This window comes from Elaeis guineensis, chromosome 10 (genome assembly GCF_000442705.2).
Source record: "Elaeis guineensis isolate ETL-2024a chromosome 10, EG11, whole genome shotgun sequence".
NCBI classification, from domain to species: Eukaryota; Viridiplantae; Streptophyta; class Magnoliopsida; order Arecales; family Arecaceae; genus Elaeis; species Elaeis guineensis.
In genome coordinates this window covers 84,674,150-84,693,959 of record NC_026002.2, presented here as the reverse complement: position 1 = coordinate 84,693,959, position 19,810 = coordinate 84,674,150, and positions in this window count along the sequence as shown.

Genomic DNA, 19,810 nt, shown 5'->3' with positions numbered 1-19,810 from the left:
TATTTTACAGTAAAAATTATTAATTAATCTAATTAATTAATAAAAATTTATCCTACACTAGGATCTAAATATGATATATAGCATGCATGCATTTAAATTTGAAATTCGAATTTGAACAGTAAACACTTTACTGTAATGTGTTCAGAACACAATACCTTTGTGCGGGTAGTAGATCGCCGCAATCTGATCACCGTCGAGAGTCTGATCATCGTGATGCAGCCACACAGTGTCTGCCTCTGTGGATCATCCACATGAAGCTCCGATCTGATCGACTCCTCACGAGTGCTAGCTCGTTGTAGAGCCCTTTCGACGGTCGATGCTGATCGAACTCCTTCGATCGATGTCTGTCGATTCTTTGGATGCTCAGATCATCAGCAGACATGCTTGAGAGGATGTTGAAGATCTCTTCTAAAATTTGGTGGGCTCACGACACTCGTAGCTCACCTTCTCACTTCCGAACTCCAGGCTGAAACCCTGAAGAACTCACTGAAACCCTGCGCACACTTTTTCTTTCTTTTCTTTCTTTTTCTCTCGGAAGGATATAGACCTTCACCTTGCACACAAGGATTCCTCACCCAGATTTTCTCTAAAATTTTTTTGCACACGCCCCACTCTTCTCCTCCTTTTAAAACAATGTCAAACGTCTTATCCACGTGAGAGGATAAAGATGAGTAATTGCACATTTGAATTCAAATCAAATTTTGAATTCAAATGGAAATCAATTTATCCCTATCCACTAAGGGTGTGAGAAGAGGAGGGCATGGCTTAATTTGTGCATGAGTGATTTTATGAGAAATATTTTCTCGTGTAATAAATGGGGCACTAAAAGAGGATAAGGTCAAGGTGCTAAGATTGGTTGCTCATTCAAATTCAAACTTTGTTTTGAATTTGAATGGCCAACCAATCATCCTTATCCACTCATTTGGTGCATTAAAGTAGGGTGTGAGGAGGGCTTTGTGTGAGGAAAAATTCATGAGAACTTCCTTCTCGTGAATTCGAATGGGAGTAGTGGAAGTGAGGTGGTGCAGGGAGAATGGGTCAAGGTGGTTTCATTATTTAAACCAACCTAATTGAACCAAATAAGTTAGCCCAATTAGACTAATTTAAACCCAACTTAATTAGACTTAATTAGGCTCAATAAAATCCTAATCAAATCAGAATTGATTAAGCCCAACCCCTGATCAAATCAGAAATCAAACCATCTCGACGATTAGGTCAACTCTTAACCTAATCAGGTCAAACCCAACTGAATCCAATTCAATTGGACTTGATCCAAAAATAATTACTCAATCAAATTGAGTTAATTAGTGATCAAATTACTAATTAAACCTTTCATAAATATTGAGTCCAAATCCGATGGGTAATCGGGCATCAGAATTCATCGATATGTAACCCTGATCGAAGAGTCCCAAACCAGTGGGACTCTTGACCCCGGTACCCAAAATGTGTGGGACTCATGATCAGAGAATCTTGATTCTCGATCATAGAGTCTCAGACACATAGGATGCATAGTCCACAAGCATTAGGACTCTTTATTAGCCATCAGATTAGATAGGAATCTCTAATGTGTGTGACCCCGCAGGTTCGAACCTAAGCCGGTAGCACAGGAACCAATTCCTGTACTAATCGAAGTGACCATCTAGCAATGGTACCCGATGATCGGATAGGTCGAATAGTCGCAATCGCAATACTCAAAACCTACATGAATATGATTACTGTATAATTCATCCTTTTGACCTATGTGTTTAGGATGACTCAGGGTTAAACTGTCCACCCTGATTAGATCATCCGAATCGTGCTCAACTCAAATAGTCTTGTGACTCCTCACAAAGACTACCCTAGCCAAGGTTTTGCTAAATTGAAATACGACTATACACAACTCCTAAACTGGAATGGTCAATCCCATCTTGACACACGCACCGACAAGTCAAGTACTTGACTACACCCAGCAGCCTTCTGTCACTGAATTTGAAATTCAGGTAGTCCAGTGCCTAAGTGTAGTGAGTTGCTTGCAAGTCACCGCGGTGGTCTCAGATCGGAGGGACATTTATACCCATATTTCATCGAAGCAAATCTTGACAGCAGAAATAGCTCCAGAGTCGATCACATTTAGTGCAGATGTTCCCTTATATCTCACCTATATGCCATACCAGTGTCTCCACACTTATTGGTTAAGAGAACAACCAACCTATGTGGCATACAATGACCTATGCTTGATAAACGTTGTCATCCTTGGTAACAATGTATCATTTGGACGTGAATAGATTTAAGGACTAAACGATAAATCTTTTTTTGTCGAGTCTAAATAGTCCTAAGGACTTCACCATAACATAGGAGTTCATTAGAAGATGAAATATTTTATGATGAAAAATATCAAAATAATTTTTATTAATTCATAATTCATGTACATATAAAAAAATGAGCACAACCATCAACAGACTGACGATTGGTTTGGGACACTATTCTCAACAATCTCCCACTTGGCCTAAAGCCAATCGGTGCAGTATCTAATACCCATCTTCGACTTGTAGTCGTCGAACTCCACCGTAATGGCTTTAGTTAATGGGTCGGCCAGATTCTTCTTTCCATCGATCTTCTGAAGGTCGACGTCATCTTGATCTACAATTTCTCGGATGAGATGGGAGCGGCGCAGAATATGCTTCGTCTACTGGTGTGCCTTGGGTTCCTTCGCCTGAGCAATGGCTCCAGAGCTGTCACAGTAGAGCAGAATTGGACCAACAAAGGAGGGTGCTACTCCAAGCTCGATGATGAATTTTCTCAGCCACACCGCTTCTTTGGCAGCATCTGATGCAGCGACATACTCCGCCTCACAAACTGAATCAGCCACTGTGTGTTGCTTGAAACTCTTCCAGCAGATAGCCCCACCATTAAGGGTAAAAATAAATCCCGACATACTTTTGCTGTCATCATGATCAGACTAAAAACTAGAGTCTGTAAACCCTATAAATCTCAAGTCCGATTCACCATAAACAAGCCACTGGTCCTTAGTATTTCTTAAATACTTCAGGATGGTTTTAACAACCTTCCAGTGATTCTTCCTTGGATCAGATTGGTATCTACTCACTATCCCTAGTGAGTATGCCATATCTGGTCGTATACATGTCATGGCGTATATGATAGATCCCACTGTCGAAGCATATGGAATCCTACCCATACGCTCTCTCTTTTGAGGTGTTGTCAGACAATCTCTCTTCAAGAGAGAAATTCCATGGCCTATCGGTAGATAGCCTTTCTTAAAATTCTCCATATTGAACCTCTTCAGCATAGTATCTATGTACGTAGACTGGGATAAACCAAGCAACCTTTTAGATCTATCCCTATAGATCCTCATCCCTAGGATGTAGGAAGCTTCTCCCAAATTCTTCATGGAGAACTGTGATGACAGCCAAATCTTTATTTTCTGTAATGCAGAGACATCATTCCCGATTAAGAGAATATCATTCACATACAATACAAGAAATACCACTACTGGACCATTAGCTCACTTATAAATGTAGGACTCTTCTCCATTCTTAATGAAGCCATACATCTTGATCATCCTATCAAAATGTATGTTCCAACTTCGGGATGCCTGCTTAAGTCCATAAATGGACCTCTGTAATCTGCACACCTTAGACTCATCAGTGGATGTGAATCCTTCAGGTTATATCATATACACCTCTTCATCCAGCTCTTTGTTTAGGAAAGCTGTCTTCACATCCATCTGCCAGATTTCATAGTCTAGATGGGCAGCTATCGCAAGCATAATCTGAATAGATTTGAGCATTGCCACAGGAGAAAATGTCTCGTCATAGTCTATACCATAACGTTGACGATATCCCTTGGTAACCAGACGGGCTTTATAGGTTTTCACCTTTCCGTCTGCACCCTCTTCCTTTTGAAGTCCCACTTACACCCTATAGATTTTACTCTTTCAGGTGGGTCAACCAATGTCCACACATCGTTGACCTTCATAGACTCCATTTCGAATTTCATGGCCTCTAGCCATTTCTCAGAGTCAGGTCCCTGCATTGCATCCATGTAGGTGATCGGATCCTCATTGTTTTCATCAAGTTCGATAGGATCATCATCTCGGATCAAGAAACTATAGTATCTGTTCGGTTGATGTGGTACTTTACCAGATCGCCTTATGGATGCTTGAACAATGGGCTCCAGATCTGATCTAATCAAATCCGATTCAGGTTCAGCAACTTGTATCAATTTTTCCATCTGTCGAACTTTGTCAAGTTTGACCTTAGAGGCAACAGTCCCTTCACCAAGGAACTCTTTTTCCAAAAAGATTGCCTTAAGACTGACAAACACCTTTTGCTCATCAGCTAGGTAGAAATAATACCCTTTGGTCTCTTTTGGGTATCCTATAAAATTACACTTGTCAGACCTAGGTCCTAGCTTGTCCGTAATTAAACGTTTAACATAAGTCGAACACCTCCAAACCCTAAGGTGTGAGAGTACTGGCTTACATTCTATCCATATCTCATATGATGTTTTGGTTACAGACTTACTCGAAACTCTATTTAGAAGGTAACAAGCCGATTCGAGTGCATATCCCTAAAGAGAGATCGGCAGACCAGCAAACCCCATCATGGATCGAACCATGTCCAACAAGGTCCGATTCCTCCTTTCAGATACACCATTATGCTGTGGTGTTCTAGGAGGAGTCCATTGAGAGAGAATCCCATTTTTCCCAAGATATGTCAGAAACTCATTGGAAAGGTATTCACCTCCTCGATCAAATCGAAGAGTTTTAATATACTTTTCAGTTTGTTTTTCTACCTCATTTTAGAATAGTTTGAACATTTTAAACGACTCCGACTTATGCTTCATTAAATAGACATACCCATACCTCGATAGGTCGTCTGTGAAGGTTATGAAGTAAAAATATCCACCTCTTGCACTTGAGCTCATGGGTCCACATACATCAGAATGTACCAGACCCAAGAGTTCACTGGCTCGCTCACCTTTTTAAGTCAAAGGTGACTTGATCATTTTACCAAAAAGACAGGACTCACAGGTTGGAAGTGATTCACAATCACCTACTTCAAGAATTCCTTCTTTAGCCAACCTATTTATCCTGTTCTTATTGATATGACCTAGCCTACAGTGCCAAAGGTAGACTTCTGACATATTATCTATTCTAGGGCATTTACCAGAGGTTTGAACCATATTAATAGGTTGTGATAGAAAGTAAATTCCATTATTAAGTTGTCCAACAAATATTATAACACCATTCAAAATGATATTACAAATATTTTTTTTTATTAAAAATTGATAACCGTACATGGCCAAAAGATCTACAGAAATAATATTTAATAAAAAGCTTGGACAATAGTGACATTCACTCAAAATTATATTTCAAGAATTGATTACAAGGTTCATGATTCCTAATGCTAGAACTGAAACTTTGCTTCCATTTCCAACGTTCAGGAACCTCTCGTCTTCATCAAATCTTCTACTGACCTGCAGACCCTGCATCGAATTGCAAATATGATAAGGGCTTTCGATATTCAATACCCAGGCAGTAGTATCACAAATGGAAAAGTTGCAAGGTATTATCATATAAGTACCTTGCTTCTTCTTTAGCCTGTTCGGGTCCAGTGAGGCAATGTATAGAGGACAGTTCCTCTTCCAGTGCCCCTACTTCTTGCATAAGAAGCACTCCGTCTGGCTCTGGTCGGGCTTGCACTTCTTGGTATGACCCTGTGCAGACGTTCCAGCATGCAGCTGCACTTTCTTATTCTTCTTCTTCTTGTTCTTCTTCCCTTTCTTAAAGGGTCGACGATCAGAAGAAGACCCTCCCACAACATTCACCGACTCCTTATGGAGCTGGTGATCCTTCTCAAAGTTTTGCAGCAACCCCAACAAGCCGTGGTCGTTCACTGCAGGCTTTGTCATTCAAAAATGAGTAAGGAAGGGAAGGAAGGACTTGGGCAGAGAATTAAGAATCGCATCCTTACCGAGCTGCTCGTGCAGGGAAAAACCCAATTTACTTAGACGCTCAATCATTTCGATCATGTACAGTACATGATCAGTGACTGAGGCTCCATCCCTCATCCGAGCATTGAAAATGGCACAACTAGTTTTGTGTCTTTCAACGTCGTCAGGCGTGCCAAAAGAGTCATTCAACATTTGAAGCATCTCCTGTGGCTGGGCATTCTCGAACCTGCGACTGAACTCATCATTCATTGCCGCCAGCATTATGCACCGGACGTTGGTGCGGTCGTTGAGCCACTTCTGGTAAGTGTCTCGGACCGTCCCTCTAGCATTCAGGGCTGGATCCTCAGGTGCCGGATCTGTTACTACATAAAGGATCGGCTCATGCTCAAGGATGATTTTTAATTTTCGATACCAGCTATCGAAATTAAGTCCCATGAGCTTGTCATTATCTAATAATGACTGGAGCGACAGGGTAGTGGCCATAGCTGCATAAAGAAAAACCAGACCTATATTACTACATAAATTATTAATACAAATGACTTGAACTTTAGTCTAAAATTTTTTTCACTATTTTTACGAATTGGTAGCCTCAACTTCCAATTCGAGGAATTACTTTAATTCCTTAGTGGGTACTAGAATCCACACAGACTACACACGAGCCCAACTTTGGTTGGTCAACCCATGTGTATCTATGGGTAGGTTCATAACCAGTTGTTTCTCTAAACAACTTCTAGTAATTAATTTTGCCTTAAAACCTAATCAGTAGGCTTTGGCCTCCACTGAAAAAATTTGGTTAGGTCCAACCATTAACATGATTTGATTTGGTGAATCGGACCAATAAATGATCAAGCCCAACTTTGGCCGACCAACCTGATCACCATCAGAAAGACTCAAACCAAATTATCATATTATGAATGATAATTCTATTAGTCAATAAGCACCAGGTCTTTGGGCCTCCAATGATTATTAAACTAATGGACTCATTATCACTCACTTAATGGGAGGCTATGACTTAGTTATTAATATAACTTAATCATTTTTAGGGACCTAATAATTTTTTTGAGGATTTTATTAAAGGATAGATGAGAAAAAAATATCCAGCCAATTTCAATCCTCCCACTGACTTCACCAAGTCAGATTAAATAAGATTTACTTAAAGCTGGCATTAGGAGCACCTAAATCAGTCAAACTGATTTACCTAATGACATGGGTGAGCCCTAATCACCAAGTGATCTAATCAAAACCTAATTCACCAGGTTGGCTAGGTAAGTGAGATCAGTGGTGGGGATAAGCCATTAACTCATCAGAGATCAAATCACTGCGAGTAGCTCCCGCTTAAAAACCATTGATCAAACTGCCAAACTTACCTTAGACACCAACCGGTTCATTAGTTTTAATTTGATCAACTTAGTAAATAGGGTTCCACCGCGTAGCCATGAATTAAGTCCATCTTGGTCTAGTTAAAGACGTGGACCCATTCAACTACAACTATTGGAGTTGAGTCTAGAGTATCCTTGACCTAATCTAATTTAACTTTTGATTAGATTTGATCAATTACTCTAATTTAGTCCATTTCTTTAAGCTAACCTTAGGTCTAACCCAATTATGGACCTAATCCATCTAACCCATTGACCCATAAGTTTATGCAATTGTCTTAGGTCTTAATTCACAATTCTAGACCTACTAGACAATACTTAATTCTTTTAATTAAGTATTTGGGCAGATGGGTCAGGGTTTGGCCTTTCAAAAATAATTTTCAAATTTGAAAGATTTTATTTTCTGTTCACCAAATATGTTGACTCATTATACAAATAGAGCAGCACATTTCATAAATAGCAATCTTATTGCTAATTACATAACAGAAAATAACTCAATCAAAATAAATCATGAATATTTCTTTCGCTACTTCATCTATATGGGATATAATTGCATCGACACTCCTCCCGCCATAGGAGACCCCATCGAATAGGAAGAGAGGGCCTTTAAACCCTACTTTTCTCCTATGACCGGATGGCCATGGCAACCAACCCAATTCGATTACTTACTACTTGGATCAAGTATATCTAAATATACCAATTTCAAAATTTAAATTTCAAATTTTAAATTTTAAATTTTGAATTTTAAAATTTAAATTTTGAATTTTAAATTTCAAACAAATTTCAAATTTCAAATTTCAAATTTTTGAATTTCAAATTTTTGAATTTCAAATTTTGAATTTTAAATTTTAAATTTTAAATTTTGAATTTTAAATTTAAAATTTCAATCAAATTTCAAATTTTAAATTTTAAATTTTTGAATTTTGAATTTCGAACAACTTTCAAAATTTTAAATTTTAAATTTAAACTTTTAGATTATAACTTAATCTACACATGCAAATATATATATCATATCTAAGAATCCACTCTGATACCAATTGCTGGAAAATTCAGTGCAGGGGTAAAATGTAATTTTAAAACTTTTTCAAAATCACTATTTTACAGTAAAAATTATTAATTAATCTAATTAATTAATAAAAATTTACCCTACACTAGGATCTAAATATGATATATAGCATGCATGCATTTAAATTTGAAATTCAAATTTAAACAATAAACACTTTACTGTAATGTGTTTAGAACACAATACCTTTGTGCGGGTAGTAGATCACCGCAATCTGATCACCATTGGGAGAGTCTGATCATCATGATGCAACCACACAGTATGTCTGACCTCTACAGATCATCCACATGAAGCTCCCGATCTGATCGACTCCTCACAAGTGCTAGCTCGTTGTAGAGTCCTTTCAACGGCCGATGCTGATCGAACTCCTTCGATCGATGTCTGCTGATTCTTCAGATGCTCTAGATCATCAGCAGACATGCTTGAGAGGATGTTGAAGATCTCTCTAAAATTTGGTGGGCTCACAACACTCGTAGCTCACCTTCTCACTTCCTAAACTCCAGGATGAAACCCTAAAGAACTCACTGAAACCCTGCGCACACTTTTTCTTTCTTTTCTTTCTTTTTCTCTCGGAAGGATATAGACCTTCACCTTGCACACAAGGATTCCTCATGCCCAGATTTTCTCTCCAAAAATTTTCTTGCACACACCCCACTCTTCTCCTCCTTTTAAAATAATGTCAAACATCTTCTCCATGTGAGAGGATAAAGATGAGTAATTGCACATTTGAATTCAAATTAAATTTTGAATTCAAATGGAAACTAATTTATCCCTATCCACTAAGTATGTGAGAAGAGGAGGGCGTGGCTTAATTTGTGCATGAGTGATTTCATGAGAAATATTTTTTCGTGTAATAAATGGGGTACTAAAAGAGGATAAGGTCAAGACGCTAAGATTGGTTGCTCATTCAAATTCAAACTTTGTTTTGAATTTGAATGGCCAACCAATTATCCTTATCCACTCATTTGGTGCATTAAAGTAGGGCGTGAGGAGGGCTTTGCATGAGAAAAAATTCATGAGAACTTCCTTCTCATGAATTCAAATGGGCACAGTGGAAGTGAGGTGGCGCAGGGAGAATGGGTCAAGGTGGTTTCATTATTTAAACCAACCTAATTGAACCAAATAAGTTAGGCCCAATTAGACTAATTTAAATCCAACTTAATTAGGCTCAATAAAATTCTAATCAAATTAGAAATTGATTAAGCCCAACCCCTGATCAAATCAGGGACCAAACCATCTCAATGATTAGGTTAACTCTTAACCTAATCGGGTCTAATCCAACTGAATCCAATTCAATTAGACTTGATCCAAAAATAATTACTCAATCAAATTAAGTTAATTAGTGATAAAATTATTAATTAAATCTCTCATAAATATTGAGTCCAAATCTGATGGGTAATCGGGCATCAAAATTCATCGATATGTAACCCTGATCGAAGAGTCCCAAACCAGTGGGACTCTTGACCTCGATACCCAAAATGTGTGGGACTCGTGATCAGAGAATCCTGATTCTTGATCATAGAGTTCTAGACGTGTAAGACTCATAGTCCACGAGCATTAGGACTCTTCATCAGCCATCAGATCAGATAGGAACTTCTAATGTGTGTGACCCCACAAGTTCGAACCTAAGCCGGTAGCACAGGAACCAATTCCTGTACTAATCGAAGTGACCATCTAACAAAGGTACCTGATGATCGGATAGGTCGAATAGTCACAATCGCAACACTCAGAACCTACGTGAATATGGTTACTGTATAATTCATCCTTTTGACCTCTGTGTTTAGGATGACTCAGGGTTAAACTGTCCACCCTGATTAGATCATCCGAATCATGCTCAACTCAAACAGTCCTGTGACTCCTCACAAAGACTATCCTGGCCAAAATTTTACTAAATTGAAACACGACTGTATACAGCTCCTAAACTGGAGTGGTCAATCCCATCTTGACACACGCACCGACAAGTCAAGTACTTGACTACACGCAACAGCCTTCCATCACTGAATTAGAAATTCAGATAGTCCAGTGCCTAAGTACAGTGAGTTTCTTGAAAGTCACCATGGTGGTCTCAGGTCGGAGGGATATTTATACCCATATTCCATCAGAGCAAATCTTGACAGCAGAAATAGCTCCAGAGTCGGTCACGTTCAGTGCAGATGTACCCTTACATCTCACCTGTATGCCATACCAGTGTCTCCACACTCATTGATTAAGAGGACAACCAATCTATATGGCACACAACAACCTATGCTTGATAAACATTGTCGTTCTTGGTAACAACGTATCATTTGGTCGCGAACAGATTTAAGGACTAAATGACAAATCCTCCTTTGTCGAGTCTAAATAGTCCTAAGGACTTCACCACAACATAGGAGTTCATTAGAAAAAATATTTTATGATGAAAAATATCAAAATAATTTTTATTAATTCATAATTCATATACATATACAAAAATGAGCACAACCATCAACAGGCTGATGATGGGCTTTGGGATACTATTCCCAATAGTAGTACCTTACTTTGTTATCATCATCCATCCACTTTTTCAAAGATGTTCTCTATTTAGTAGTCGAACATGCTGGCATGGCAGGTGGGTCCTGGTCCAAGACATAGGTCAATCTTTCAAAACTTAGAAAAATTTTGTAGTTCCTTAACCAGTCCTTCAAATTGGGTTTAGTCAATCTATGGGTGTCTAGTATTTTGGTCAGAGGGTTGGATGCAGATATGTTTCCTGTAGAGAGTCAAAAGTTTCTAGTTAGATTTTATAATCAGACTTAATCAATTTGTTTACGGATTTCATTTTTAAACAAATTAGGCTCCCATTATTTTTTCAGATCCCTACACTCTCTAGTTAGAGATGTGAAAATCTCTATGATTAGTGATTTTTAGTGGGTGGTGCGGTCTCACCGACTGGCTCACCACCTCACCTAACAGTTATTGGTAATGGGTCAACTGATGAGTGGATAACTCTTATCCAATGATTCTCTAATCATGGTGCATCTAAAACTTGATCTCTAATTCATGAAGCTCACCGTGCCTGAAATATTGCTCCAATCTTTTATTAAGTCGAACCCACCATTTGCACGAACTAGATTCCTGATTGGGTCCCTCACCGTATCCAAAATATTGAGCCCAACCCATCCTCTAATTCGTAGCATCCAATACCTAATGGACATGGTTGTGTCTTCCCGATGCAATTGAGCCACTGTATCCAGCTGAGAACAATCAACCCCGGGAAGGGCCCATACATCCACAATGGTGGAAGACCTTAGACTTAATATTTTCTTAGGAAGATTTGATTTAGGTCTCATTAAACTTGGCTTGACATAGTCATAACAATTATAACTAACCTAGTGGCATGGGTTAGCTCAAATTGTTAGCCACCTCAAATCAAAACTAGATCAACACATATGGCTAGATAAGTGAGATCGGTGGAAGGAATATGCCATTAACTTGACAAGAACGCATTCGAGTCAAGTAGCTCCCAATTAAAAATCAGTAGGTCGCATCTACCCAACTTACCTTAGACATCAAATTGTCGAACCAGAACTAATTGGGTTAGCCTATAATTCAGGCTCTAACCACTGAGCCAAATTAGGTCTTAACTTGATCAAGTTACATATGAATGTGATTCGACCTTAACCTAGACTTAATCCTATTAGGCTGGTCAATTATTAGCTTTCATGATCCCGCCTAACCAACTTTTGATTCAGTTTGATCAACCACTAGACCTAATTGAGCTACCCAAATCCGAACTCAATTTTATGAAAATGACTTAGATCTGAAATTCTCAATTTTAGACCTAATTTAATTTCATAAGCTTAATTCATTAATTAAGTCTTAGGTTTATAAATAAAATATGTAAAATAAATCCTAAGATTTCAGGATCTAGGATTTTGCAGAAAAGTAAGTTTTGATTTCTGATTAAGGATGAACACACAATACCCCTATACGTCATAAGAACACCCATTGAATAGGAGGAGAGAGCCTTTAAACCCTACTTTATTCTTATGATCAGACAGCCACGAGGAACACCTTAATCAGAAATATAAATTTAACTACAAAATTAGTTAGATCTAAATTTACATATCACATATACAATTTAAGATCTAACTAATACATGCTTTGCATACATCTCATGTATCAAAAATTGATCTAATTAACATGCTTTCAGATTTAATACATCACATGTAACATCTAAAAAATAAAATTTAAATTGAACTATTCAACATAAAATTTATTCTAGACAGTTACTAGAACAATTCTACAACTAGTCTAGGCATGCAACAGATCAATCTTATGTATTATCCAAACTTTTATTTTCTATTTTTGATCTGAATATAATATTTATATCATCAAAAATAAAGAATAAATTAGATCTAAATTATATTTTAATCTCATTAAAATATAAACTTACAAGACTATTCATAGATTAAAACTATTCCTAGTCTAGTCATGCATCTCATGCATGTTATATCTTCTCAGATTTAATTTTAAATATTTTGATTTCAAATTTTATCACATCTGATATGATATCTAAAATTTTTTAATATCAAATAAATTAAAATTAAAATTAGAACTAAATTAGATCTAAAACTGAGCCATGAACCTGGCTCTGATATCAGTTGAAGAAAAAATTGCCTTTTTTCTAGTAGGATCTTCCAGATTTCATCAAATCTGGGGTGGAATAATTTAAAAAAAAAATTATTCTACATTTATTTTAGATCTAAATCTCTAAATCTAATTTTATTATCTAATATTAATTCTAAAATAAATATAAAATTATGAGGAAATATGAAATACCTCAAGGATAATCTGATTATCCTATAGATGATCGCAGCAAGCCTGAGGTTCTGATTTAGCCATGCAATCATCTGGCCTCTACTAGTATCTACTCAGGCAGGACCTAGATCATCTTCTCCTCATGAATCTTTGCTCCAAAAATGAAAACTAAATCTGATTAGGAAGATCTTCAAAAGTCTTCCTGAAGTTGGAGCAGCAACTTGTCGAAGAACTCCTGCAGCCTTCCTGTTCAAGGCGTCACCACACCTTAATCTTGCACCAGATGGATGCCCAACTCCTTGGGCGTGAAGAGGGGAGGGAGGACTTTAGATGGGACATGGAGAAGAGGAGGGGGGGTGATAGCTTTGATGGGTTTGGCACAATCACAAGAAATCCTAGTCGCAGATAGGGTTTATATAGACCCTATTGTGCTGCGTAGTGCCACATCATTCGACCAATCAAAAAATTTTATTTAATCCAAAAAAATTTTGACTGATGGAGTGATGTTATCTGATTACATCAGATAAGAACCCAAGCCTCTCTCCAAGAGTTGGTGCCAACATAGGATAAGCACAATCATGTTGGCGCCAAAGAGTCCATGTTGATCAAATCAACTTCCATCCTTATCCACTTGGGGCGCCCTCTTTATCCAATTGGGCTCACGCCATAATTTGATTATGACATCTAATTTGATACTGATTTGGCATGTGGACACTCCACAAAAATCTTTCAATGAGCTCTTGCTAAGTAGCCTTCAATTTAAGATTCATATGTCAACTTTTGACTGATGTCCTAAAATAAAATTGACAGGTGACAGAAATTAATAGGTTCTTGTCTTAAATTCATCTCATGAATTAAAATAAATCTTTTCTGAGCTGGACAAGTTTTATTTAGACTGAGAGAAACCTTCTCAAAGTTTTTTGGATGAGTCAAATCATATTTGGCTCAATCGAGATAGAAAAAATTACATGAGGAAAAAATTAGGCTCAATCGTGTGCTAGCACGATTTCTTTGAACTTAATTAAATTTAATCCAAATCAATTGGGCTAGCCCAATTGATGACATCCAGATCCTAACTCTTGTTAGTGTGATCTAGTTAGGTTCAATTTCGTATGGTAATGAGACATGTCGTGATCTCATCATCGACATCATCGAAACTCCTTTCGATGGTCCAGAACTCTTCTGATTCAGACAATTAGATTGATCGATCATCAAGATCATTCTAATTACTCTCAAAATCCATCAGTGACACCTAGCAGTATATAGTGGCAATCCATCAGAACTAAAGATGAACCTCTCGGTGCAGCTACCTGTGTGATTGAGTTCCTCTATCATGAGTCTCGACTGAATTAGGGTTAAGGTGAACTCATCAAACCCAACATCAGTCATATGAATCAATCGATCGATCTGAGTCCAATGTGAAACCCCAATGGAAATTTTTTTTCCATTATTTACTCTGTCATGACCATGGGCTTAAGGACTCGATCTTTCAATCACCATAGGACTACTCCTCTCATCTACCAAGGTTGATAGATCCCATCTTGGTGCGATCTGGTTCCTACAATGAATATGCTATAGCCAACATACACTTCAAGATTCTGAATGGCTAGGAGATCGAGTTATGGTGTAGTCAAACTATAACACACTCAAGGTGAACTATCGATGCACCTCAGGTCAAAGAACTAGACACAAAACTGCAGCATCGAGCTAGTCATCGATGAGAAGATAGACTTCCTTATGACTGCTCGATATGGTCACGCTCAGTACTCTCATTCTCAATGAATACCTGTACTCTCACTTTGGTGTCTCCACACTGTAGACTCAAGACACATCTACCCTAAGGAAGCGATCGTACACTAACCTTCCGGATCGATCACCATCCTCGTGATGATCCTATGGTCAGGAGCTATTTATGAGTTAGTTATGTAAATTCATACCTTAAATTTTCAACTCTTGAAAATATGAATTGACATTCCTACTTACTCAAAGGATGTATCACAGACACAATGTAACAATGTGATAGAAGAATAACTCATTTATTGATTTATAGTCAAAATTATAAATTTGCCTTTAGATTTGTACAGGAATGTGTCAGCCAATCTGGCATCTAGGACACACATCTAACAGAAGGCACTTGATCAACCATCGAAGAAGGATCAGTGCAGTACTAGCATACTGTGCTGATTTCTTGAAGCAAGACTTCTGGTCGAGATTCGTGGGCTCGTGTGAATGACTCCTAGAGATCGGATGCTTGTGCGATTTGCAACATCATCCTCAAGCCCGAATCAGCAAGGTTAGAACATCTAACTTGCAAGGTAATAGATCTGATCTATTATTTAATACATACATTAGATGTAGTATAGAAACATATTGATATGATCAACATGTAGTTCATTCTTTATATATTTTAATTTTTGATTTAATGCTATATAATAATCATATAATAGAATCTTAGATCTAGAGATTCTTTAATTTTAAAAAATAAATTTTGATTTATTTCAATCTTCCGCTATCTGATCTTGAAAAAGTTTTAAGATCTAACTCTAAAATTCTAGATCTGGTTCCTTCAATTGGTATCAAAGTCAGGTTGTTTATTACATGATTATTTATACATGCTTACATTATCTCTTAGATTAGATCTAATTTATAATCTGATTATTAAATTTGAAATTAAAATTTTAGATCAATCATGAACTGCAAGGTTGTCCTGCTGTAAGGTTTATCTCTTACAGTGCAAAGGTTGTCCTAGTTCGTGTAGATCTATCTTTAATCATAAATTTATTAGATATGATCTAGATTAAATTTATAATTTATTAAATTTAAAAAATATTTAAATCTAAAATAAAATCTTTTTGTTAATAATTTTTGTGCAAAAAAAATATTTAAAGTTGAAATTGTTTCAATTACATGAACCTATTTAGATTAGATCTAAAGTAGTTTCATGTTTATTTCATTTGCATCTTGATTATGAATCAAACATGCAATATGATTGGTAGAACTATATTATAAAATTATTTTACAAATATGAAAATTATTTTCGAAAAGTCGAACCCAACCCTCAGCCCAAAACTTAATTAAGAATTAAGAAGTTGTTTGATTAGGTTCTAGGATTGTGAATTGAAGAACCTAAGACACAAACCATAACACATTGGGTTAATGGATTAGTAGAAATTAGGTCCATTAATTGGGTTAGACCTATGGTTAGATTAAAGATGGACTTAATTAGAGAATTGACTAAATCTAATCAATTATTGTCTTAGATTAGGTCAAGGATTCTCTAGATCAATTACAATAGTTATAGTTGGTCAAGTCCATGTCTTTAACGAGAATCAAATGGACTTGATTCTTAGCTAAGCGATCTAGCACGAACTGTTAGGTTGATCTAATCGAAACTAATTAAACTAGTTGGTGTCTAAGATAAACCAGATCGGTGGTTTTTAATTGAGAGCCCGCTTACCTTGCTATTTTTGATGGTGTCTAAGGCAAGCTTTGGCCGACCCTCCCACTGATCGAACTTACCTAGTCTCTTGGTGAAATTATGTTTTGATCGGATCACTTGACTATTCGAGCTAACCCATGTCAACTAGATAAATCAGTGTGACTGATTTAGGTGCTCTTAGACCAGCCCTATTAATGGTCCCCCATAAGCTGACTTGGTGAAGCCTGTTGGAGAATCATAATAAACTGGTTCATCTAATCTCATCCTCTAAATCATTTAAATCTTCTAAAATTATTAGGTCCTTAAAATGATAAAGTTATGGAGATAACTGAGTCATAGCCTCCCATTAAGGTATTTGATAATGAGTCCATTAACTCAATAATCATCGCAGACCCAAAGGCCTGGTGCTTGTTGACTAATGGAATTATCACTCATCATATGATGACTTGAAAGTATCTCTCTAATGGTGGTTAGGTGAGCCAACCAAAGTTGGACTTAATCATTCGTTGATTAGATGCACCAAATATGGTCATGTTAATGGTTGGACCTAATCGGATCCTTACAGTGGAGGCCAAAGCCTACTGATTAGATTTCTGGGGCAAAATTAAAATTATTAAAAATTATTTAAAAAAATAATTGATTATGAACATACCCTTAGATGTACATGGGTTGGCCAACCAAAGTTGGACTTGTGTGCAGTCTAAGTGGATTCTAGTACCCACTAAGAAATTAGGGTAATTCCTCGAATTGGAGGTAGAGGCTATCAATTTGAATAAAATAGTGAGAGAAATCTTTTGATTAAAGTCTAAATCTTTAGGTTTAATGAATCAATTACTAATTAGGTTATGATTTTCTTTTGTACAGATATGGCTACTTCCCTATTACTCCGATCATTGTTGGACAATGATAAGTTGGTGGGACCCAACTTTAGTAGTTGGTACCGAAAGTTGAAGATAGTCCTGGAGCATGAACGGATCCTATATGTGATCATGGATCCTGCATCTGAGGAGCCAGCTGCCAATGCACGTAGAATAGTTAGAGACACTTACCAGAAGTGGCTCAGTGATTGGACCATGGTGTGCTGTATCATACTGGCTGCCATGAGCAACAAGTTCAGTCACAGATCGAGACGGCTCAGCCAAAGGACATGCTTCAAGTGTTGGAGGATGCCTTTGGCACACTCGATGGCATGGAGAGGTACAAGACTAATTGCACCATCTTCAATGCCAAAATGCGGGATGGTGCCTCTGTCACTGATCATGTATTGTACATGATCAAGCTGATGGAATGATTGAGCAAGCTCGGCTTTCCCTTGCATGAGCAGCTTGAGAAAAATGCAATACTAAACTCACTGCCCAAGTCTTATCTCTCATTCCTCACTCATTATAGAATAACAAAGCCTGAAGTGAACTACCATGGGTTACTGGGGTTGCTTCAAAACTTTGAGAAGGATCACCAACTCCACAAAGAGTCGGTGAACTTAGTGGGAGGTTCATCTTCTGATTCTCGACCCTTTAAAAAAGGAAAGAAGAACAAGAAGAAGAAAGTGAAAAAGGTGCAAGTTCAGGCTGGGACATCAGTGCAGGGTCAGACCAAAAAGATCAAGCCTGATAAGAGTCAAGCTGAATGCTTCTTTTGCAAGAAGCGGGGGCACTGGAAGAGAAACTGTCCCCAGTACATTTTCTTCCGGGATCCGAACAGGCAGAGAAAGCAGCAAGTTGTTGCTGGGCAAGGTATTTATATGATAACTCATTGCAATTTCTCTATTTGTGATATAACTGACTGGGTATTGGATACCGGTAGCCCTTACCATATTTGCAATTCATTACAGGGATTGCAGGTCAGTAAGAGATTCGAGCAAGGCTAGAGGTTCCTGAACGTTGGAGATGGAAGATCGGTTCCAGTTCTAGTATTAGGAATCTTGAAACTTGTATTTGAATCTCATATCGTTGTTCTTAATGATTGTCATTTCTGTCCCAGTTTCTTTTTAAATATCATTTCTGTAGGCCTTCTGGCCAAAAATAATTATAAAATTTTAATAAAGAAACAAGTTTGTAATATCACTATGAATGGTGTTACTATTTTTTGTGGACATTTGAACAATGGTGTGTATATGTTATCACAACCTGTTAATGTAGTCTATTCAACTGGCAAGCACCCTAGATTAGATAGTGTGTCAGATATCTACTTATGGCACTGTAGGCTAGGTCATATAAACAGGAATAGAATAAACAGGTTGACTCAAGAGGGAATCCTCGAAGTCAGTAATTGTGAATCACTTCCAACCTGTTAGTCCTGTCTTCTTGGTAAAATGACCAAGTCACCTTTTACTGAAAAAGATGAGAGAGCTACTAAGCTCTTGGGCCTAGTACATACTGATGTATGTGGGCCCATGAGCACAAGTGCTAGAGGTGGATATTTCTACTTCATAACTTTCATGGATGATCTATCCAAATATGGATATGTCTATCTGATGAAACATAAGTCAGATTCATTTGAAATATTCAAACGATTCTGAAGTGAAGTAGAAAAATAAACTGAAAAGAGTATTAAAACTCTTTGATCTGATCGAGGAGGAAAATATCTTTCTAGTGAGTTTCTCACATATCTAGGAGAGAATAAGATTCTCTCCTAATGGACTCCTCCAGAAACACCACAACATAATGGTGTGTCTAAAAGAAGAAATCGGACTCTGTTAGACATGATCTGATCCATGATGGATTTTGCCAACTTGCCGATATCCTTCTAGAGATATTCACTCGAATCAGCCTGTTATCTGTTAAACAGGGTTCTAAGTAAATCTGTTATTAAGACTTCATATGAGATATGGACAGGACATAAGCCAGCACTTTCACACCTTAAGGTCTGAGGGTGCCCGACCAATGTCAAACGATTAGTCACAGATAAATTTGGACCTAGGTCTGACAAATGCACATTCATCAGGTACCCCAAAGAGATTAAAGGATATTTTTTCTACCATACTGATGAACAAAAAGTATTCGTCACTCTTAAGGCAATCTTTTTAGAAAAGAAGTTTCTTGGTGAAGGAACCGTTGACTCTAAGGTTGAACTTGATGAAGTTCAACAAGTAGAAGGATCGACACCTATAGCTGAACCTGAGTCAGATTTGATTAGATCAAATTCGAAGCTCAATGTACCTGCACCATTAAGACAATCCAATAGAGTACCATGTCAGCC